We start from the raw sequence: 24,938 nt of genomic DNA, 5'->3' as shown, positions 1-24,938 counted from the left end.
ACATGTTTCATGTAATGGCAGTACATCTGCATCTTATATTTTACATATAAGAGCAAGAGTCTTTGAGTTGAAAATTAATATATTCTGAAAACCTAAAAGTCTTATTCTTAAGTTCTCTTTCTCATAAATAACTTCTAAATCATAAAGAAAAGTAAGTCATTAACTTTAAAAAAAACAGGAAATCTAATTTAGTCCTATAAAAAACTGAGAATGCTTTCTAAATATGTAAATATTTAGATATATCACATAACATTTCTTTTGAAAAATGACATATCATTAAAAAATCATCCTTCAAATATTCCATTGGCCCTAAAGTAGTCCTTTCATGGTATGTGCTCTGTCTAGTGAGTAAATAAATGAATTAATAAGAATATAACCAGTGGGCAATTAGTTTTAAACTATACAAAAGTGATCAAAAAAAAATATGTCAGTTTTGGAGCTGTCCACATGTTGGTGACAATCAGTCAAGAAAACTCTAAGGGGGTGAGATCCAATACAGAAGAGCAAATGATCTAGGAATATGTCTTGTATTATGACTAAATTTAAGGTATGGAGTGAGAGAGAGAGCCAAGGCAGAAGGTTGGGTAATCTCACAGAAATGAGAGAGTGCAAAGAATAAAGGGTGGACTATGCTGGTAAAAGCAATAGAAGATCTAGGAGGGGGGAGGGCTAGAAAAAGTTGCTGAGTCTGTGTGCATTCTAGTGGAAAAGCCAGAGTAGTAGAGGATGGAAGGATGAAGATTGTGCTAAAATAACGAAAGTGGACATATGTAGAAAGAAACTTATACAGTAGGCCTTTGGGTATTTGTCCCACACCTAAGCTTTACAACACTGGTTTGGTTCACAAATGTGGGTAATTGTGGATCAGCCCTCACCTTCATTCCGCAGCCTGAAAATATATATAGTTTGCTTAAATTCTCAGTGCAGCTGACCAGGTATCATTGTGCCAGTCACAGTCCAGGAACCTTTCTTTATTTGCCAGGTATTGTTTGAGTGTGAAAAAATAAAATCAAGTGACGCAAGTAGCTTTTCTGTGGCTGTATTGTTTGCCGAAGCTATGATTGGATAAGATCCAGTAACACCTTTAGGATAGGCTTAGACATAAACTAAAGAGCAATGTGTATTTTGAAAGAAACTTCTAGAAAAATCACATGATTTCATAGCTTTAATTGACGTTAGAAATCAGAGCCCAGACCCTCTACAGTGAAAAAAATTTAAGGCCAAAGGAAGTCAAATGGCCTGCACAAGCTCACCAGACTAGTTATTGACAAAACTAGACCCAGAAGTCAAGTGCGATGGTTGTTCCCAGTGCCTTGCTCATTTTATAAGCCATACCACCTTCATGTGAATTCACAAAACTCCAAGATGCCAAGAGTTTTAGCTCTGACATATTCCAAAAATATCTTTTTTTATGTATAAACCAATCTAGTTACAACATGCAAGTACTTTTAGTGCCTGAGACATTCTGAAATTAATATTTTCCACTATTCCAAACTGAGTCTTGTAAGCAAAATTTTAATCAAATATTTAATATCAGGTGTTTAAAACAAATTAGTTCAGTTGAACAACTTCCCAGATTTTATCTGCCTGTTGTTCAGTTTCACAGGTTAGAAACTAGAAAAACACTTGACGTTTCCCATGAGGACTTTGAAATGGTTTTTAATGATTAATACAATTCACATTTGAGGATGAATACTCTTGAATACACATCATTTTACAGTGAGACAGTATAGGTAATATTAGCTCAAGTTCTTGCTAGGGAAAGCCAGTTAACACTTCCTCTCTCTCTCCGTCTCTGTCCTTGACAAGTAAAACAATTCTCTAAAGACATTAAAAACATGTGATAATTTCTTTTTAACTGCTCTGCTTGTTGCTAATGGTAGGAACAATATCTGATGTGGGTTTGTTTGATTTTCATTAGTATTTACAGTTTAAATTTCATTTTATTTTTCACAGGACCATTTCCTATCAGTTTAAACTAACATTTAACAACACCTTGGCAAAATAATGCAAAATTGATCTAGTATGCACACACACAAGACACTACACATACACACACACTACAGTCCTTTTGTAAATGTTTGATACCTGCAGATAACAGAAAATGGTCACCCAATACTTTAATATTCTTGAAGGTTCATCTCTCAGGCCTATCTGAACAGAGGGAAGACCCACATAAGCATTATAAGATAGTTACAGAGTAGACAGTTTAGAATAAGAGCTAATTTATTTTCCAGTTATTTTTTAGAACTCATAAGGTTTTCTGCAGTCCATTGCTTAGGTGGTTATGAGGTTACACAGGCCAATAGAACACACAGAGGAGTCTAACTAGCCAGGGAGGTGCTGGCAGATACCATATTTGAGAGCCTCAGGAAGGCCATGGGAGGTAGACACAATGCTGGGAGGGGCACAAAGGTGTTATCCCTTAGGCTGGAGTCCAGGAAAGTCAGGTAAGGCCAAGCACAGCTGGCAAGGGCCATCATTCTAAATAACTAAGGCCCAGAGTCCAGGAAGTCAGAATGGGTTGGAAAGAAAGTTTCTGCAGAACAGGTGACGCTTTGTTCTTCCTGCTCTGTGTGACCATCACAGGTCCCTGATTGCTGATGGCTACCAGAAAGCAGTTGGAAGTGTGCCCGGGAATTCTGCCTCTCACTGAGGCGGAGGAACCAGGATCACTTACTGTACAGAGTTTTGCCATTTTAGATCACACATTCCTGACTTCCCTATTTCAAACTATGCTGGTAGCCTTGAAAGGAAGTTACTGACTATATATACCTATCATACTCTTGACATGCCAATTAAAGTTAACAAGATTTAAATTTGTGATATGTATAAGTATTATGAGGGAAGAAGTCATAAAATGACAGTAGTTGGTCAGTGAGTCTATCATTTCACTAGCTGTGTTATCTTGGGCAGGTCATATAACCTTGTTGATCGTCATTTTCTCCACCTATAACAGAAGATTTAACACCATACAAGATATGAAACACTAATCAAACTAAAATACTAATCCCTAAGCCAGAAATTACTTGGTATAAATTACTTTCATTAATTGACTTACTCTTTTATTAGTCAGCAAATACTCGCTGAGAACCCTACTATGGGCCATTTTGGATTCTAGATCCTGGAAACGGGGTGGTAAGCCAGTGAGATGTCCTTGTCTCCAGGGAGCTGAACTCTTGCTCACTTCCTCTGTTTGTTTACATTTGCCAGTTACCTACTTTCTTCTTCATAGAGTAGTAAAATATTTGAGAACACGGTTAAGTAATAAGGAAACCCACAAATAGTTATAATGATCATGATCTAGGGTGTGGATCACTTAAAATATCAGTAAAACACTTTGTCTCATTACAAATGTTGGCAAATCACAACAGATTAAATTCACTACTCAAGTTATCCAAGACTATTAAATGCAGTATTAAACATGAATAGTTCACATACATGTATTTGTAATATCTGCTCAAACATATGATTCATTTCACTAAGAATTACTTTACTGCATTTTTAAATTTTTTTTTTAAAGATTGGCACCTGGGTCAGTGGAGCAGGTGAGCTTAACCACTCGGCCACGGAGCTGGCCCCACTTTACTGCATTTTATATATCTTGATGGCTTCTCCTATCACCCACTTCTGAATCCAGACACAAGCTGAAACATTGCCTCTTAAAAAAATTAAAAGCCACATTCACACATGAAAAGTAATTTTCTCTTATTTATATGCTTTGTTTTGTTGATTTTCAACATCACCATATCACTAAAGTAAACATAATTAGGGATTCAATATTTTTTTGTTCAAAAGGCTAAAGATTGAGCTTCAAGTCTCTCTAGTGCCAAAGATAGTGCTCACGAGGTTAAAGGGTTAGGAGGTTTTAAGAAAACCCCTTCCTAAGGGCATACAAGAAGACCAAGGCACTCAGGAAATCCAGCAGAGAGGTGGGGGGGACCCAGCTGAAGGAGGCAGCCCCATGCCAGCCCCCTGCTGGGCTTGGCCCAGCAGGAGACAATGCTCCTCATCCACCCCCCCCCCCCCCCCCCCCCCCGGCAGTGCAGAGTGGGGGGGGGGGCGGGTAGAGTGAGATGAAGTTGATCCTGTAGTACATAGATGAGGGAAACAACAGCTTTCCAAGCCTTTCTGAGAGGGACTTCAATCTCATTATTTTATAACGTATCATTATCTGTTTGAAGTATTTAAATATCCACAGTCAATTAATTGTTGTAGTGCACCCAATCTCAAATGTGTTGTATTGCTCATCCTTTCAGATCATCCATAAGGTTATACCTCTCCCTTAGGTAAGATAATCACTACGTGATTATATGTTAAATTTTCTATGTCTTTGAAAGATATGTAGGCAGTCGTACTTGGCATATACACACATAGATATGCACACACAGAGTATGCCTCTTTGACCCAGGCAAGAGGGGCCTCTGTTGTGGGCCTTAGGCTTCAGAGAATCTCGCTGCCCTTCCTCTGACTACAGCCATCTGCACAAGACAAAGAACCCAGGAACTAAATGGCTGTGCCCACCCAGAGCCTGAGTCATGCCCCCTTCTATGCCTTCTCTGGTTACTTGGAATCCCAGAATTCCCACCCAAATGGCAATGAGCCTGCTTCAGCTTCTTCCTCAGGTCTGTTCCCATGCATGAATTCTTCCATCCGTATGAAACACCCCTAGGCCTGAGGGATGCCCAAGCAACAGCTGTTTGCAGGGGATCTGATATGGATATGTGGGTAGGTGTGTCCACATGCATACTCTTGAAATCTCTCACCTTGTGGGATGGAGCTGGGGGAGGGAAGAGCGTGGGGCTGGGCTGTGGGCTTTGGGATAGGCTCTCCCAGGATCTCCACTTTTTAAGCATGAAGCTCCAAAATATCAAAGAATTTTAAATTTGAACTTTGCCTGAAGGTATATTTTTTTAAGGAAGAAGATAGAACACACTTCATTTAAAGATATTTACCATGATTTACAACTTGAAATATTGTACATGGGCCTCTATTTGTGCTCTTTTTCAAGTCCACAAATGTTAGGGAGGGAACTGTATATATAGAGTTAATTTTCCCTAGCATTTCTGGTATATGAATTTCCAAGAGGATAGCAAAAGCTCTCTCAGTTTTATAAGGTGTGCTTCAGACTGTGATTTCATACTGAGTCCACATTACTTTGGATTGCTTTTTCCCAACATGTCTCAGCAAAACATTATACAACCTGATTAAACAAAGCCTCATTCCCACACAGCTCCACCTTCCTTACTTGGCAAAGCCTTAATCTGGTAACACCCTTTAAAGACCATCATTCCAGCCACATTTAAAGGAAATAGCCAGTAGGACTCAATACAATGGTTTTTTTTAAAGTTGAATTTTATTTCTGACCATAGGGTGGGTATAAACGAATAAAAAACATCCCTAAATGAATAACACACTTTAAACTTTTCTTCCCACTCATCCTCTCCTATCTTTTTTAACCAAAGCCATACAAATTAAGCCAACAAAGCTAAAAATCCAAAATAGAAACAAAGTTGAACACCATGGGATCATTGTGATATTTATCTCCCTAATACTTCCAAGCCATAATAATAATAATACGTTAGTAAATACTTACTGAGAACCCACTACAGACCTAGGATATGCTCCTAGGTGATGTCAGTCAAAGGATGTAGGTACAATACAGTGTGGAAAATAAGACATAAGAAGCGCTAGGCAGGAGAAAAGAGTTTTAACTTGAGTTCAGGGAGGGGAAGATTATTTTACCTTAGGCAGTGGGTAGGCATTGAATCTATTTGGTGAAAGGCAAGAAGGCATTCCATAATTGCATTTTAATTTAGTTTAGGGCATCCTGGAATATTCCAAGTTTAAATATTGAAGGTATTAAAGCATCTGACTTTCGTATATCCAGGCCACTTAAGATTTGCCAACCGCCTAAGGTAATCTGAAATAGAGATCACGAACAAGGGCAAGGAGGAAGAGAGAAAGATTGGGCATTGATTTTCAGGGCATTGCTCCTGAACAGTGATGACTTTTTAAGAAATGTAATGGCTGTAAAATACATTGACATTTTCATACCAAGTATGTCTTCTCTTTGGATATTGATATTCAGTGGGAACATGGTATACAGGCAACAACACCTGATTTTTCTACCATTAACTCCAGAGAGTCATGGAATTACCACAGCCATATGTGGTATAAATGAAGAACTGACCCCATGATACACACCCACTGTGTCATAGCTGATGACGCTCGAGGTAAGATGTTCATAAGCCATCCAGATTCCTCAACACACAGCTCCTTGGAATTAGGTCATCTTGATGGAATTCACTACATTTTGTATGGTCAGAATACAAATGTAGTTGTCATAAATTACTGAAGGCTGACTGTCTTTACTCAAACCATTGTCAAGTTCCTAGTGAAAGTTCTGAATCACAGATAGGGTCCACAAATTATGATTTTGGAAATAGCACCACAGGCATTCAGTTAAATTTGTTGAATTGGATCGAAGTTGCAACATCAGAAATAGTGCTTCAGCAAGGATGCAAAATGTAATGTAGGAAAATGTTTTCAGTTTTTTTGTTGTTGTTTTTGTCTTAGTTTTAAATGAAACATTCTCTTAACTGAATCTTCTTAGGGATGACACAATTTATAATTCATTACAGCAAAATATTTTTAGAAAAGGAACTGGTGAAGTTGGGCTATGCACAGAAATTATGCTGTCTGCATTAGAAATACAGAGGGAGAGGGAAAATTTGAACTGAGCCAAGCACCTTCCACCTCAGGTCACTGTACTTGCTGTTCCTACTGCATGGGACACTCTTCCTTAGTAGATCTGCACAGATAGTTCCCTGCAACCTTCCAGTTTCTGGTTAAGTGTTGCCTTAATCAGAGACCTCTGACCACTCTAAGTGAACTAGCAACCGCTTTCCGTATCACTCTCTACCCTCTTACTCTGCTTTAATTTTCTTCTTAACATGTATTAACACCTCACATATTATAGCTCTCCTTTTTTTTTTATTTTTTGAGGAAGCTTAACCCTGAGCTAACATCTACCGCCAATCTTCTTTTTGTTGAGGAAGACTGGCCCTGAGCTAACATCCATGGCCATCTTCCTCTACTTTATATGTGGGACGCCTGCCACAGCATGGCTTGACAAGCGGTGTGTAGGTCTGCACCCAGGATCCGAACTGACCAATCCTGGGCCGCCAAATCGGAACATGTGAACTTAACGATTGTGCCACTGGGCTGGCCCCCCTCTACTTTTTGTTTTTTCTTCTTCTCTTTAGAATATGTTCCTTGTGGACAAGGACTATATTCTGTTCATTACTATATTCCCAGCATTATATCCATGGTACCTAGTAGATACTCAATAAATTTTTCTTGAGGAAATAAATGGATGAATTGCTAGCTCTTTGTAGGTCAAGATTAATTACTTGTAACAGTTTTCACCCATTTTAAACTTAAATATAGTAAATTATATATTTACTTTGGGGAAGAGCAATACATCCAAACACCTGAGATATTCAACAGAATAAAACTTGTGAAACATTCAGAAGCAAGAAGAGATGTACAGTGTATACAAATCTACAGAAACAAATACTGATTCCGAAAGCTCCCAGAGTTGAATTTGCTTACTCGGATGCTCAGTGACAGACAGCTAATGTAACTGCTAACTTAACAGCTTTCTAGTATGTGGTTTAAAAGCTTATGCAATTTCAACAAATGGTGTTGGGATAACCAGATATCTACTCAAAAAAGAATAAAGTGAGACACCACCTCATACCATATACAAAAATTAATCCAAAACAGATCCTAGACCTAAAGTTAAAAGCTAAAAGTATAAAACTCTTAGAAGAAAACATAAATGTAAACCTTTGTGACCTTGGGATAGGCAGTGTTTTCTTGGATATGACTCCAAAAGAATAAGCAACAAAAATAAAAATAGACAAATTGGACTACCTCAAAATTAAAGATTTTTGTGCTTCAAAAGAAACCAACAAAAAAGTAAAATGACAGCCCAGAGAATGGGAGAAAATATTAGCAAATTATGTATCTGACAAATAACTTATATCCAGAATATATTAAGAACTCTTACAACTCAATAATAAAAGGACAAATAATACAATTAAAAGTGGACAAAAGATGTGAATGAACATTTCTCCAAGGAAGATACACAAATGGCCAATAAGCACATGAAAAGATGATTGCCATCATTAGGGGAAGGCAAATCAAAACCATAACAAGATACAACTTCATACCCATGAGGGTGGCAATAACAACTGTTGGTGAAGACGTGGAGAAATTGGAACCCTCATACCTTGCTGATGGGAATAAAACTGGTGTAGCCACTTTGGAAATAGTTTGGTAGTTCCTCAAAATGTTAAATGTAGAATTACCGTATGACGCAGCAATTCCACAGTGAGGAATGGGGGATCAGAATTGGCCACCCCAAAATGTGTTTCTCTGGCATGAGGATTATTTTGGGCTCGTTACTTTTAAGAAACTGCAGGCAGGGGAGAAGCTCTGAAAACCAAGTAGAAGTTACCGTTTGTAAGAGATATTTACATTTCTAGGGGAACTCTCCATTTGTAAAGATGTCTCCCTCTCTGTACCAGGAAGAAGGGGGGATGACCTTATCTCTAGAAACTCTTATCAGTGTGGAAGCCAAGGACTTAAATCTGCATCATAACCTTACTCTTGTTTACCATAATTTTCTGGTAATCTCCCATTACTGACTCCCTCCACCTCCAACATCCTCCTTTGTCTTTAGCTAAAGATGCTATTTAAGGTGGTAGTTTTGGCCATTCTGGCTAAGTTGCTCAGTTTTCCCGGGTTTCTCCCAGGTATACATGTTATAAAGCTTTGTTTGATTTTCTCCTGTTCTTCTGTCTCATGTCAATTTAATTCATAGCCCAGCCAGAAGGACCTAGAGGGTAGAGGAACTCTCTTCCTCCCCTACAGGATATACCCAAGAGAATTGAAAACATATATCCACACAAAAAGTTGTACACTAACAACAAGCATTATTCATAGCACCATTATTCATAATAGACAGAAAGTGGAAACAATGCAAATGTCCATCAACTGATGAATGGATAAACAATGGTGGTACATCCATATAATGGAATATCATTTGGCAATAAGAAGGAGTGAAGTATTACTGATACATGCTACAACATGGATGAATCTTGAAAACATTATGCTAGGTGAAGGAAGCCAGTCACAAAAGGTCACATATTGTATGATTCCATTCGTATGAAAAGTCCAGAATAGACAAATTTATAGAGCCAGAAAATAGATTGTTACCTAGTGCTGGGTTGGGGTAGTGGGGGTGGAAATGAAGAATGTCTGCTCATGTGTACAGGGTTTCTTTTGGGGAAGATGGGAATGTTTGAAAGTTAGATAGTGGTGATGGTTGCACAACTCTGAGAATACACTAAAAATTACTCAACTGTATACTATGAATGGGTGAATTTTGTGGTATGTAAATTATACCTAAAGAAAGCTATTTTTTTTTTAAAAAAATGGATGATTCAATTAAATAGGAATCAGAGCTGCATAGCAAAATATCACTGTTGGTTCACTGAAGTTGTGCTACATAATAGGGTTATTCAGAGTAGCAAGAAACCCTCTCCTGAGGGCTGTAGATTATACAAAAGCAATAGAATTCTTCCCTTTAGGGCCAATTCTCTTCATAGGCAGGGGAAGAGCCAGGGGTCTAAGAGGTGTTCAAAAGCCCATTTGCTCAAATTTTCTCTTCAGTTTGTTGCTTCAGGGACTGAAATGCCTTGTGTAGGTCATCCTGTGGAATAAGTCGTGAAAGATCTTATTAAAATAGAAACATTGCTTGTAGAAATGCATAGTACATTAACTTATTATCACTCATAAGAATAAGCTAATGAACTACTTAGCCAGGCATTTCAGTAAGGCCCTAAAGGAATGAAATGTTAATTAAAATTGAAGGGAAGAGAAAAAGATTTGGTACCTGGCACACTGTCTGAAGCACTGATTTTAGAAGCAAAATCTGAGAAACAGAGATACAAAATGTGGGATGGCATTAAAGACTAATTTTTTGTCTGTCATAATTTACCCACTTTGCCTCACCTTTCCTGCCACATAAATCAACTCCGGCCATATAGTGTAGAGTTATACCATTTTACCCTTTTGTTCTTTGAGCTTTAGTAGGAAGGTGGTAAATCTAGGATTATAAATCATAATCCTTCTCAGTAAGGAGCCACTGAAGTGTTTTTAAGAAAGGGAGTGTCATGATCAGGTGCTTTAGAAATATCGTTCTGGCGTCACTGTGGAGAATAGATTTGTGAGAAGAAGATTGGATGTAGGGAGATAGCATAGTGACCAACCACACTCCAAAATGACATGAAGATTACTTCAGAGTGAAAACATCTGTAAAAAGGAATCTTATCTGAACTGCCCTTATCTGACGAAAGCAGGGCTTTATGAGAGTCAGCTGCCACAAAGCCCCTCACAGGGAGGTCTCCAGTTAGGGAGGCTACTGGCCTTGGGCACTTGGACACTCCAAAAAGTTGTGTGAACATGCCTCAACAGAACATTCCATTTTTTGAAGCCTTAAACTCACATCCCCCGCCCCCTTCATTAAGCTGATATGTAAACCCTTGTTCCTAGCTGTTCAGGGAGTCACTTCTTATGGGGTTCTTCCATAAGAATGAGGTAAAAATTGGACAAAAAATATTGCCACATAATAAAGTAAGAAGAATGTTTTGCTTCAGCCAGAGATGGGTGAATCAAGTGTTCCAAGACCAGAAAAAGCAGTGGAGGATAACAGGAGGTGGGGAAGATGGCCCAGCAATACGTCAGAAGCTAGATCCTGAGCAAAAATGCTGGCTAGTGGCAAGTACTACCAAGGAACAGGGGTGTCTGGTGTTCAGTTTAACGTTACTTATCATGCAGTGCTGTGATATAATGTCCTCACACCCCAAGATATACACCCAAATCTTTAACTCAACTGCCTGGTGTGAATGTGTTTAGGGAAATAAATGAAAACACATGTGTTTCACATTTGGGTCCACGCAGAAAAGATAGAATAGGATAGCTACAAGAGGAAGGATGTGAAAGAGATAATTCAGCAGTAGTAGGAGCTGAGAACAAAGAATAAAGTGGGGAAGACAAACTTCCTGACATTCAGCATGTCTACTGGGAAGTGGGGTGGGGGCAGGGGAAACAAGAAAATTATGTATCACACTATATGTGAGACCTGGGGTTGGGGCAAAAGCAGGGCCATTTCCATTCAACTATTGTAGGACAAAGAACCCTGAGCAAACTGGACGACTAGGGCCACCAGGCAGCTGATACATGGGTAGATTCCTAAGTGAGAATCTTTTTAAATTAAAATTCAAATTAAAGATTTTCAGAAATCTTTCTGAATTTCTTCATTTTTCATTTCTATGCAGAAATGAAAGTACTTCTCTATTTGTCAATGTAGGTTATCTTGGATACATATCTAATGGTTAAGAGTATTAAAAGAGCTATTATCTATGTCATGTATGAGATGTACCAGTTACTTGGAAGAGCTGAGTGTTGGAACACAAAAAGATAATATTGTCTGGAGCAGAAAATAATATTGGACAATTTTTAAACTTTGACTCTTCTTAGTGCTTAAGCAAAGCGTAAAGTTTTTTTAAATTAAGCATTCTGAACTAATGAAAATGTCTAAATTCCAGTATAAAACTAGTGCCTTGTTACCTGGAATATCTACTAAGTCAGTGAAATATATTTTGAAGAAAAATATATTGAACATCTTATCTAATGTTTTAAAATTTGTTGTGTTATTGTTTGAATTATTCTCCAGAGAGGCCTCCTTGAAGCAGGGCAGTTTAGAAAATAAGTGATGTACCTGGAAATTATCCTCATGGGTTGATCTTTTAAAAATTATATCCTTCATTCATGATTTTCATGGAGTCGTTATTGTATTTACCAAGTTACTGGCTGTCTCTGTGGTTACCACCAGGAACTCTAATGAAAAATAGATTCTTTTCTCCTCCTGTTGAAATCAATGCAATCCGTAGTATACTCTTAATTTTCAAGCAAGATCTAATAGAATATACCATGAAAACCAGCTGGAAAATGAGAGGTTTTATAAGTTGAAAGCCATAGATGCTTCATTTGGAATGTCCTCTGAATTTGTATAGTCTACCAGTAAAAGGTATAAAACTATTTATGTTTTTTTGATTCTATAACATGGATAAATTTTTTAACTTTGTATAAATTAGGTTTTATAGATTCTGTGGAAAATTAAATTTATGTGCTTTTTCAGCAGTGATAGAAAAATATAAACATGAGCATTGTAACTGGTCACCAGCTCTTCTTGCAGCTATTAGCTGTCCATGCACAGTTTATTTGCGATGGTTACTAATGCTCACTGGTGTCACTGAGCTAACCTAACCTTCATCAGCCTGACGTACTAATTGGGTAACAGTTAAAATTAAGTATTTTTTTATCTTTGAAAGATTTAACTTGTCACCAAAGCTGGTTCCTAACATCATCTAATAGAAAAGATATACTCCTGGATCTTTCACGTGAAACCAAGTCTACACTGGCACTTTGGCATAAATTTAGAGGCTTTCCACAAACAACTTTTAAGTAAAACTCACTAAGATTTGTGATGGCAGGAAATTTTTGCAATAGCTCCACAAAATGGGAAGTGGACAAAATGTTTCTGTTTTTAGCCATAAAAATTTAGGAAATGAAACATAACTAGTCCTTTCATATTAGCTCCTCTTCCCAGTCTGCTAACTACACTGTCTAACCAAAATTAGATATTTTATCATTATCAGACCCCTCCGATTGTTCTCATTGCCATAGTTCTCTTTGCCATTTGAGGAAATCTAAGAATATCAATAGGAGGTTTATAAATAAAATATTCTCCTCCTCTTCCCACCCTCAAAGCCATAGATAAGAGTTGGACTCTAAGAGAAAAGATTCTATTTGTGTGTATGGAATAAAATCATTAAATGTAAATCTTTAGCAATATTTTCTCCCTGGAGTGTGAGTATTTAGGACTTTTTTTGGAGGATTTCAACAAAGGAGTGTTAGAAAGAAATACTGGGTATTTGCAGGAGTAAGCACATTTATCATAAAAAATTGGGGGTGGCTGGTGAATGAAAAGTTATATCTTATTAATTAGAAGGAAGAAGGCAATACTGATTTTAACTTAACTGTTAACTTCAATTAGCTGTTATTTCCTGAGAAACTAACACATGATGTCTAATTTGGTGTTCTATTCTAAAATAGAACAGTTTCAAGTCTAGAAACTGGTCAAAAATGGGAGAAATAAGATTGCAGCTTAGAATTTCTCTCCCCTCTAGCTTCAAATACATAGCTTTGCGTGAAACTTTACCCAGATAATTAACATACCTAATAAAGTTTTGAGTCACTGACTTCAGTCATTTGCAGCATTTGTGGGAGTGGGAGAAATGAGAAAATTCCTAACGAGTTTCCCTCCCACTGTCCTTTCTTCTTGATAAAGGTCACAATTTTGCTGTATGATAGATTGAATTATAGACTGTCAGAGTTAAAAGAGACTCTTTCAGTCATCTAGACTCATTTTCTTGTTTTATACGGAAGAGGAACTAAGGCGCAGAGAATTTAAATGACTTGTCCAAGGTCACAGAGCTAAAAATTATGGGGTAGGAGCTAGAAAATATAGAGCAGGGAAGAATTTTCTCTGCTAATCAATTTTTGTGGTTGTTAGTTCAAATACGTTAGCTCTATAAGAGCTTAATTCAGGTAAGCCAGCTAAAAATACTTGTACTGGTTGTTTCTTAATGTAACAGAGATAGAAAAAAAAAATCTGGAGCAAAGGAATGAAAAGAGAAATGGCCCACAGAACAAGTGAGACACAGCATATGTGCTTTGGTTTTTAAGCCTCTGGGCCAAAATCACACTTATGATCTTGGTAACCAAAAAGAATCTTGTTCCTGGAATGCTTGTAGAGACCTGAGTTAGTCATAAGCTTCTTAGGAAAGAATTCATCCTTTGTTTGATATTGCAATGATTCTTGATCAGAAAGGCAAGCAAGCCTCCTTTATTGTCATGGGCCTAGTCATACTGCAATTGGGGGTGTAACAAATCCCTTGGAAATCTTTAACTAAAGAACCATCTATTTTGAATGATTTTAGTACGGATTAGATGATCTCATGAAGTCTTTCCCTGCTCCGTTGTTCTTTCCCTATTGGTACCAGCACAACAAACCTTGTATGCTTGTTTCAGAGGATCAGAGTAGCCAGCAATGACAGAATTTCTAATTTAGACTTATTCAACTGGGGAAATAACTATAGATAGTTTACTCCAACGTATTGCTAGAATCATTATGCTAAAAAGTTTAAATGAGGACTTAAATGCCAATATCCAGGACAAAACAACTCCAGTGAAGTCATTGGCTTTGGACCAAATATTTAGACCATGTGATAACTTGAGTGATAAGTCTAGCTTCTGGTTTTCCTTCTACTCAATTCCTCTCCCCGCCCCACATAAATCTGTTCCTGCCTCTAGTCAGAGGATAAAAATTCCTTTCTAATCTACTTTCACAGGTAGGAGACTGACCAAAAGCTCCGTTTGGTCCTTAATTAAAGTTTTTCATTTCACTAAAAGATAAGAAAGAAGCACTCTATTTCCTGTCTCTAGGAACTTTAGCTTGATACTATATTAAAATATGACATTCAAAATAATATCTGGCACCTTCTTGACATTCCAGAGGCATACTTGAAATAAGTGATGCCAAAAGGAGCTAAATTACAGAAGTGTTTGACTATCATCCAAAAGATTCTAACGGAGGAAAATCTCCCTCCACCCCACAAGCATCTTAAGGCTTTCTACCAAAGAATGCTAAAGATTTTAAAAGGCTGGCCAAATACATAGCAGGTGGCAAAACATTTTTGACTTGGTAGCTGAACATTTTCTTTTTATTGACATACTTGACCATTTTATAAGCAAAAATTAGAAAACAACAAAAATTAGGAATGGTTAGTCTTTGATAGAATCCATTCTATTTGAAAACAGCAAGTTTCTTCAGTCTTTTGTAGCAAATAGAAACTCTTCAAGGCTCAAATATTTCGTTCTCTGGTCTCCCCTTGTGCCTCCCTGCCCCACTGAAATACTGTGAACAACACTTTGTGCTTATTCTTATGAATCAACATGAAATTTGACAGCACTTTCCCTTCCTCATTTCAGATATGACTCATTGCTCTTGGTATAATCTCCAAGGACCAGAAGCTCTATTTCAAAGTAAGGAAACAAAAGATGCACCTTTAATTCAAGCTGCTTTACCCAGAGAATTCTAATGGTCATTATTCACTGACTTCTTATTATAAGGCTGAGAGCTTGAAGTGTCTTCTCTTCAGCTTCCCCTGGGAAAACCAATGTAGAAAACCTGGAGAGGTCACCTGACTGATAAGTCTTAGACTGGAAGTTTATCAGGAGTTCTACTTAACTGTCCATTGTCTCTAGGATGCTATTGGATTTTAGCTTTGGGAACATTTTATTTTATTTTCAAGATTTTGGATCATCTTCCCCCTAGACCCCTCTAACTTTGCATATGAAAAGTAATAGAGCTCACCTATTCTTAAAAGCCTTTCTAATTTAAAACTTGACCCTTATTCTACTGAGTGATAACCACCACTCCACCTCCCAGTCTCTCTCAGCCTTAGAAAGTGCTGTGGAACTCAATTCTCTACAGAAATCTGAAATCATCTAGAAAAGCTTGTGGTCTTTTGAACAATATTCAAATAAGAAGGAAAAAATAATATGGAGCTCTAAGTAAAATTCTACTTACCATTACTTGAAAATAGGAAAAAATAAATAAAAAGCTGAGGCCTCTTTACTTTTCCAAATCCTAGAAACATCTAATCCCAAGAGAAACTGTTTTTTGGTTTAGAAGATGAGAAGAGTTGAAGTTAAACAATGATCCTTTTTCCATTTCTTAAAAAAAAAAAAAAAAATAAGGCCAGCAGAGGCAAATGCTCCGTTGGACAAATTGTTTCAGCAGATGTTCATTGTCCCAGGGAGAAAACAGCCCCTACTTTGCAGCTTAGTATTTGCAAATTTAGAAACTTAAATACTTTTAACTTGAAATGGTCCATGTGGTATGAGTGAAATGTAAATATTAAAATCATTTATATGAGCAAGTGGTCACATTTTACTAAGTCCACAGAAGGATGACGACTGTTGTTTTATTGTGATATGATGATGCAACAATTGTCACCCATCTGAGCTTTTCAAGCTTGTATAGATTGTCCCCAATCATTTACAATGGCACCCTGGGAGAATATTAATAATTACAGTAACATTTATAGCACACTTATGTTATACTAGGCATTCATAATTATCCTATGAGGCAAGTACTAATAGTATGCCTATTTTAAAATACGTAAACTAAGGCTCACAAAAGTTAAGGAACTTACTAAATGACAGACTCAAGAAGTAGTGGCACTGGCATTCAAATGTAAGCAATTTGACTCTAGAACAGGGGTTGTCAAATCTCTTCTCAAAGGAGCCGGATAATGAGTGTTTTAATCTTTACAAGCAATAAAGTCTATGTTGCAACTACTCAACTCTGTCTTTTCAGAAGAAAAGCACCCTAAGACAATATGCAAATGAGTGAGGATGGTTTGTTCCAAAAAACTTTATTTATGGACACTGAAATTTGAATTTCATATAATTTTTGTGTGTCACAAAGTATTATCCTTCTTTTGATTGTTTTTCAACTCTAAAAATGTAAACACAATTCTTACCTGATGGGCTGTACAAAAACACATGATAGGCTAGATCTGGCGCACAGACTAGCTTGTGGACCCTTGCTCAAGGCTCTTAATGACTATATTATTTTTCTAGCAGTGTTTGTAAAATGTATTTTTTAAACAGCTAATAGAACTACATTTCCATTTTAGCATTATCAAGTTATCTCAGACTTTTATCATATAAAGTTATGTTTCAGGAAATAAGATTTGTTTTTTATGTTATATATGTTAGGTTGAATCATATGAAATTTGCCAATATTGGACTGTTTGACCTATAAAAGTGGCAATTTCATATGTTTCAACATAATATTTATAAATGTCTGTTGCCCTAGGAATTAACACGTTTTTTAGAGCTTAAAGTGTAGGCTAGTGACCAGGGCAACATTACATAAACAATTTGGCATCAGATATGTGACACTGAGATGATCTTTAAGGTTCCTTTAGAATCTTTTCTATGAAATGAATTATAGTCTAGGACTGAAGTTATAAAGAACGGGAAACATCGTATTGCACATAATTTCTCTGTGACAAGTACTAAACTGTATTATTTCATTTAGTTTCCATAATGACACTATGCATTAAGTATTTTTACCCAGTACACGGTTGAGGCAATCTAGGTTCTTGGAGATTCAGTAACTTGCCTGCATTCAGAGCACTAATGGATGGCAAAGCCTGGACTTGAACAAAGAAAAGACTCTTCTTTGTTTTGCTCACACAACAAAGGCAATTTCACTGCAATTTGTCAGTACTACTAAGACTTTTAAGATATAATTAATTTTTTTCAAATTCATCACTAGAAAACCAGTAGTAAGCCATAGTATTAGAATTTCTCTCATTTTCAGTAAACTCTAGAAAACATACTCATATAATTTTTAAACATTTTTTGTAGCCAAGTTTGTTTCTTTGGAATTTTTATACCAATAACGCCCTAGTTGGGTAAGATTGCAATTTATTTTTAAATGGAAGAGAAGAGGAAGATGGGAATCATAGCTTTTGGTAAATGCAATCTTAATAAGGTAATGATTACTTAAAACTGATAGGTTTACAAGGTCTGAGAATTTTAGAGCATCAAATGCTTCTTTTTCACATTTTAACATATTAGAACATTGAACTCCTGCATATATGAAGAAAGCAAGCATTAGGGAAGGAAAGAAACTACAAGGTAAAGTCAAAAGAAATATCAAGATCAGAATATTAAAATTATAATACTTTACTTCATCTATGCTTCTCATCACCTATCTAAAGAAGAAACCAATAACCTCATCAATGGCTATTGAGGCATAAACTAAAAAATAGACAAGGAAGTCTAAAGAATTCACCAGAGACAGAGATATCTACCAGAGGAAAAGAATTTCTCTGAGTACAGTTATGCTGGAAAGATATATTACTGCTCTTTTTCTTTTCTTCTTTTTTTCTTTCCTTTTCCCTTTTTTCTTGGCGTAGCAAATAAAATAAATTTCAGGCACGACTGGCCTCTTTCCTCTCACAATTTTCCATCTTTACTTTTATGTCTTTTTTCCCCAAATGCCAGATTCACTTTTCTTACTAACATTATTTCAACTCATCAAATATTCTACTTCCCTTCCTTCAAAATTTACTTCAAAATCAGTCTTCTCTAGAATGCACACCAAGCAAGTTGAAAATAGAGACATCTGCCAGAAATTAATGAAAACGTTCTTGGTAGTCCCCAAGAAACAGAGGGGTTACATGAAGAAAAAAAGTATGAGCAAACTTTTGCAACTATTTATAATGCACCAGATGCGGTTCTTGCTGTTTTGCTTTGTTTTGCACATGTAACAGAGCAGGATAAAAAATGGTTGAAGGAAAAGGGGATTTTGGATCTTCTGATTTTTACTAGAATGTAATCACTACAAAAGTAGGGTTTTTGTCTTACTGCTGAATTTCCAACATAAAACAGTTTCTGAAACATGTTAGGTGCTTGATAAATATCTATAGAATGAGTCAATGATTATTGAAGAGTGACTTTGGACATAAAATCAGGAGCACAGCAATGAAACAGATGATACTGTTGTCTTGCCTTAATGAGTCCTTCTTTATCCACAGGTAGAATCAATGAAGGAAATATTCTACAAGTCGTTCGGACAAAGCACTATTTAGTAATATGGACGTGACATGAGCTTAAAGATAATGTGACCATTGTCATTTTGGTACTGGTGATAATCAAGGAAGGGAAAACTGGCGAATCCAGTCAGATCGTGATTCCCAGACTTTATATAGGCAGATTCCAGAGAGTTTAATTAAAAATTAGGTGTGATCCTATAGGCTAATATAAATAAAAGGAATGAAGGGCAAATCTTCCTCAAGCAAAGAAAAGAGGAAGATTGGCAACAGATGTTAGCTCAGGATGAATATTCCTCAGTGAATGAAGATTCCTTTTATTTACACATGAAATTTCAAGATATTGTGAAAACAAAAATTCTAACCATAATCAGGAATTTAGCCATGATAAGGCATGTGAGACCTGTAAAGCAGGGTTTCTCAATCTCAGCATTATTGACATTTGGAATATGATACTTCTTTGTTGTGGGGAGTGTCCTGTGCATTGTAGCATGTTTAGCAGCATCCCTGTCCTCTACCCATCAGATGCCAGGAGTACCCCACCCCCTCGTTGTAGTAACCAAAAAATGTCTTCAGACTTTGTCAAATTGAGAACAATTGCTCAAAAGGAAGCAAGAGAAGAGAAACAGCATTCTCATGTTTTAGAAATACTTAGAAGCAAACATGGAAAAAAGAATTTATAAGAGTGACTCCAAAATCCTATCATTGCAGTTGAGGAGTTAAAAATTCCAGTTTAACAAAAATTTTTAGGACAAAGGAAAGGATTGTTTATCGTGGTTTATCAGAGCAAGATGAAGTTTTGTGCTGATTGTGTATAAACAATAGGACAATTAAAATTACTAAAATATTTTGTGTATATCTTCTCTATTTAGGAAAATAATCTTCTAATATCATAAAGAGACCATTTTCCAGTAAAAAGAAAGTGAGAAAGCACTTTATTACTTTATATATTATTTTAAATTCCTAAAGTTAGGTAAATGTCATGTCAAGAGAGTATGGGAAAATTAGCAATCAAAGGTACAATAATGTTTTTAGAAATCTTTGAAATGATGTTTACGAGTTGTATCATAAAATTGGGGCCAGCCTGGTGGTATAGTGGTTAAGTTTTCGAGCTCTGCTTTGGTGGCCCTGGGGTCTGCAGGCCTGGATCCCAGGCACAGACCTAGCACTGCTCGTCAAGCCATGCTGTTGTGGCATCCCACATAAAATAGAGGAAGATGGGCAACAGATGGTAGCTCAGGGAGAATGTTCCTCAGCAAAAAAAAAAAAAACTATTCAGAAATAAAATCCAGACTTTTTGTTACACTATTAAATATTTCCTTTATAGTTAATTAGCACAATCACTCTGTCATACTGACAAAGAAGAAATAGTATGCTAGATATGGGAAGAAATCTACCTATAAGATACTGTATCAGTCTGACTTTTGCTCCACTCCACCCATCCCACATATTCACCTCTCGCCTTGTTCCAATCATTGTTAAAATGACTAAGCAAAAATATTACCAGCATAGATACTTTATTGTTTTAATTTTTTTTTTTTTTTTTGAGGAAGATTAGCCCTGAATTAACTACTGCCAATCCTCCTCTTTTTGCTGAGGAAGGCTGGCCCTGAGCTAACATCCATGCCCATCTTCCTCTACTTTGTATGTGGGACACCTACCACAGCATGGCTTGCCAAGTGGTGCCCTGTCGGTACCCGGGATCCGAACTGGCGAACCCCAGGCCGCTGAAGTGGAATGTGTGAACTTAACCGCTGCGAGACTGAAGGCCGCCCCCAGCATAGATATTTTAAATACCATAGTACCAATAACATCTAAAGTATATTTTCAGAGTAAAGAGCACTCTTTGACAAGGGGAAGAAAGGAATGTTAACTAGAATGGAATTGTTTAATTACACCTTACCTGGAAACAAATGCACAGTTCCAATAAAAATGGTAAAAGCCACACCAAGTATACATAACTACAAACCATGCATCTCTTTAAATGGGCTGCTTCAATTTTACTACTACGTAAATTAAAAATACGGTGTTATGAATTTGATGATATTGTGATTATTTTAGTTAATAAAAAAATGTGTAGGAATTTAAGAAAGGAGAGTCCAGTTTGACAAATTAAAGATAAATGGATGGATTGCATATCATATTCAACTATCACCTCATCAACATTATTCCACATAATAGTTTCCTTACCAGAGTATTGGTTCACTTGTTGAAAACCCAAATCATATTATCAGGTAAAGGCATGCTGCAATGATTTCTTTCCAGCATCAACTAGGTTTCATATTACACAGGTCATGTTTATACTCAGGTGTCTTCAAACTCTGAACAAATGGAAATTTACCTAATGAGACAACAAATATTTGACCTGACTTGTGTCCATTTTGATGATCTTCCTTGTAAATAGGAAATATATTCCTAAGAAACACAAAGCCATGGAAGAGAGGAGGTAAAATATGATTTTGAAAGAAAAGGTCAATAACCACACTCAACTAGGTTCCTCTGCAAATTTGACACTTGTTTTCAACGTATAGTCTGTGTAAATTGTGTAAGTTGTAAATGTAAGTTCAAGGGATTGCAGTGTTCAACCTAAACATGTGAAAGTACTAACTCCTTAAGAGTGGGAGGATGATTTGACCCAACAAACTCAACTCACAGAATCCTTTTCAAGCACTTGCCCCATATTACCCACAGTGAGCACTGCATTGGTGAGCCTGGGAGCAACTAACTTTGAGTCAAGAAATTCTGTTTTCCTTCCTGAGGAAGAACAGCGACTTTTTTATTCGTATCACACCTATTAGTAAACTCCATTGAGTATAAGGACCCTGATTTTATCTTCCTCTTTAAGACAAAATCATGAAGAAAATAGCTAACAGCAAAGAGATAATGAAAATATATAGGGGTTTTGGTTTTTTTTAAGAGAGACAAGAAACCAAGCTGTACGTAAGATCAGCAAGTCTTCCTTTTGAAGTTAATTAGAAAGCCCATTTCTCAGTTGGAAAGAGTCAAGATTTTATCTTTTCAACAAATAGAAGTAATGATATTTGCTTCCATAGCAATAATTTTAATATTTTCAAAGCTAACCACACTCACAACTTCTTGGTTTACATGTATTTGCTACTCTGAAATCAAGAAGAAACAAATGCCAGAGCCAGTCTCACAGATGTCTGTTATTATCTTTACCTCTTTTCTTTTCCTTAGAACCTTCCGCTGGAAGAAAATCAATTTAGCGTGATTTACATGAAACTATCTCAAGTAAAATCATCGTTTTAGATCCACTCATTCACTCAACATAAAGGCTTTTAAGTGATTTAGGAAAAGTTAAGCATTAGGAAGAAGGTAACACTTTCAAATCCAAATCTTACCTGGTAAATTAAAATGGAACAACACTCCTGAAAGCCTTCTTGATGTGTGCTCCTCTCCTCAAGGGACAGCTAAATCACAGCAGCCTATATTCTTAAACCCTGAAAGAAAAATCAGGAAGCTTGATCTGTGCACATAATGGCCTGCATAATGTAAGAAAGCGCCGTTTCTTGGCAACTAGCAAACAATCCTTTTCAATTAACTCACAGCAATTGGCCCACGTTTGTTGTTAAACACAGAGTAAAGAAAATGTTTTAAGAACTCAAAAGAACCTGGTAATAGCTCACCAAGAAAGTGAGATCAGTTTGTTCATTTTAAAAAGCATTTTTAATTACTTGCCCATTACGATTGCCTAACCTTTTCCTGAGAACATTTATTGACATACCTGTCACACTTCCTTGTGGCGTATTGTTTACTTAAAACTCCAATCCTGAATAGTTGCATCTGTTGTTGCAGAAACACAGTGATATGTAACGTTATCCTAGTCTTGGTCATTTTGCGTACCATGTTTTGCTTTCATAAATATCTGCTTGAATGTAGCCCTCTATGCTCATTAGGATGCATAATTCAAAGCAGTTGTGTGTTCTCTTAGCTGTTAAAGACCACCTCCAGCGGGCACTAATTTTAGGTGATATATAAGCGCAGCTGGGCTAGGTTGATTTTATGCTAACTTAACTGTTTTGAGGGGGCTCATTTATACGTATGAGATTTGATGAAATCTTTGGATAATCTTCTTGGGGTGCTGTGCGTTCTCACATACATACTGGAGATTTCATATATCAATGGGGGTCCATATGTGGGACCCCTATTTAAGAACCTCTGTTCAAAAAGGCAAGTGGTGAGGAAAACATTGTACATAGATAATTTTTGCTGTTAAACTTGACCATTTTCAATGCTATGGCTCTATCTCCTAAAAGAGAAGACAGCTTAAGATGGATAATTTCTGTATCCAACCAAAGCCAAGTTGGATGAATTTTGTCTTCATCACCCCTCTACTTTGCCAGGATTGTCCAAGAGTCTATATTATGGTGTTTACCTTCAAGAGGTCGTTTGTTTTCTTTTTTCTCATTTTCTCATCCAAATCTCCCTAAAATGTGTCTACCTTGTATTGCTATCATTAGCAAGCAGTTCTTCTTAGGTAATATTTTTAAAATATAGCTTTTTGGAGGTATTATCTTCATACAAAGCACTTTCTCTCTTGGTGGGAATTTGAGGCGGTGTTGTAAACTGTTGAAGGTGATGCATTTGGGTAGACCTTCTGGCACCTTCAAATCACACTGTCGACAGCTGTGTACACTTTCCATGGATTGAACTGGCTGGGATCATTTTATAAGTGTTCCTTCGGCTTTAGTACTGACTCTGCCACTTGCTAGCTCTATGCCTTCAGGCAGATTTGTTAAACATTTTGTGTCTCAGTTCCCTTATCTGTCAAATGAATATAATAATATTTACCTTGTAGGCTTGTTGTGAGGATTGACTAAGATTACATATGTAAAGCTTCTTAAAGCAGTACCCAGCAGATGGAAAATGCTCAAAGGTTAGCTATATCATTCACATTATTGTTACTAGTATTCCTAAACTCAAGGTCCTTTTCAGATTTAGGATTTCCAAAATCCTATATAATCCTTACATAAAAGTTTAAAGTAATATAGAAAAGGCTCTTGAAGCATAAAAACATAAAATTATTTTTCCCTTTTTTATAGATTAATCCTCATTTACATTGAGTATGTCTAATATTTAGAACTTTTGTATGCCCTTTTACTAATAAAAAGAAAATGCACAATTATTTTAAAAACTGAAAAGTGTCTTTATCTTTCTGAAAAATGCACTCATGTTAAATACATTGGCTTGAACAATTTAGCCAAAAGCATAGAGAAGCAGAAATTCTGCAAGAATCTTTTCTTATGACATTTTATTATATGCAATGCCATTATTAAATGATTCACAAGCCTTTCTTCTTATATTCCTAAAATGTATGGACCATTTGCTTCAGCTTTTGGCAACCCTTTGGAATTGTTTTTAACCAGCAGCTGCAAATCCTAATATCTGAGAGGAAATGCATGCTTTTGAATATTCACTGTAAACACAGTCCAGGCAGAGTGGGCCATAAAGACTACATCTCATCCTCTCCAGCTTAAAAGACAGGTTTAAGCTCAGGTCTTGGCCAAATCCATTATGCAGCTCTCTCAATCAAAATACACACCTTCTCTCTGCTAGGAAAAAATTCAAAATTAGTAAGAGGCCAAATGAAACAACCTTGTTCGGAGCGATTGGATTCAACTACTCAGGTAGATATTTACTATTATCCTCTTGGTACATGACCGTGCCTCCCTTGTTCTTTATTTCTGACAGCCTTGTTTGCCTCAGTATCTTGAAATAGCACATTCTGGCACAGGGGAAATTAACCTATGAAATCTGCAAAAACTTGAAAGGACAATATTTGTTTAAAAGTGCTGAACTCTGGAGATTGTAACAGAAATACTCTGGAAAACATCAATAAGGTGTTTCTCTTCACAGAAGATTGGGTGTAATGTGAAAGCAGTGCTGCATAAGCTCCCAGGAAATGTGAATTCCTCACCACAAATTCTATAAGAATCTAAGTCACAGAGTCATTTCCGTTCCCTAACTCTGAAAAAGTCCTCATCGTTCAGTGCTACCAACTTGAGCAGCACAAAAACAGAGCGTGATATATGGCATTTATTAGTAACTTTTGGTTGACTTTATTTCTAATTCAAGTATGGTGTT

At 36.6% G+C, this 24,938-nt stretch overlaps 1 protein-coding gene across 9 annotated transcripts in view; it reads right to left on the bottom strand.

Moving 5' to 3' along the window:
• The window catches only part of ITPRID2 (ITPR interacting domain containing 2), a 104,268-nt gene that overhangs the window by 62,080 nt on the left and 17,250 nt on the right, over positions 1-24,938 (bottom strand). For 4 of the 9 annotated variants that reach the window (XR_011428302.1, XM_070241376.1, XM_023622148.2 and 1 more), the window contains exon 2: positions 22,196-22,294. The gene's annotated coding sequence lies outside the window, so the exon portion shown is untranslated. The other 5 variants (XM_070241377.1, XM_070241379.1, XM_023622145.2 and 2 more) reach the window with 4 other exon arrangements.

The sequence above is a fragment of the Equus caballus genome, chromosome 18 (genome assembly GCF_041296265.1).
Source record: "Equus caballus isolate H_3958 breed thoroughbred chromosome 18, TB-T2T, whole genome shotgun sequence".
In the NCBI taxonomy this organism is placed as follows: Eukaryota; Metazoa; Chordata; class Mammalia; order Perissodactyla; family Equidae; genus Equus; species Equus caballus.
This window is presented reverse-complemented; position numbering and strand designations above follow the sequence as displayed.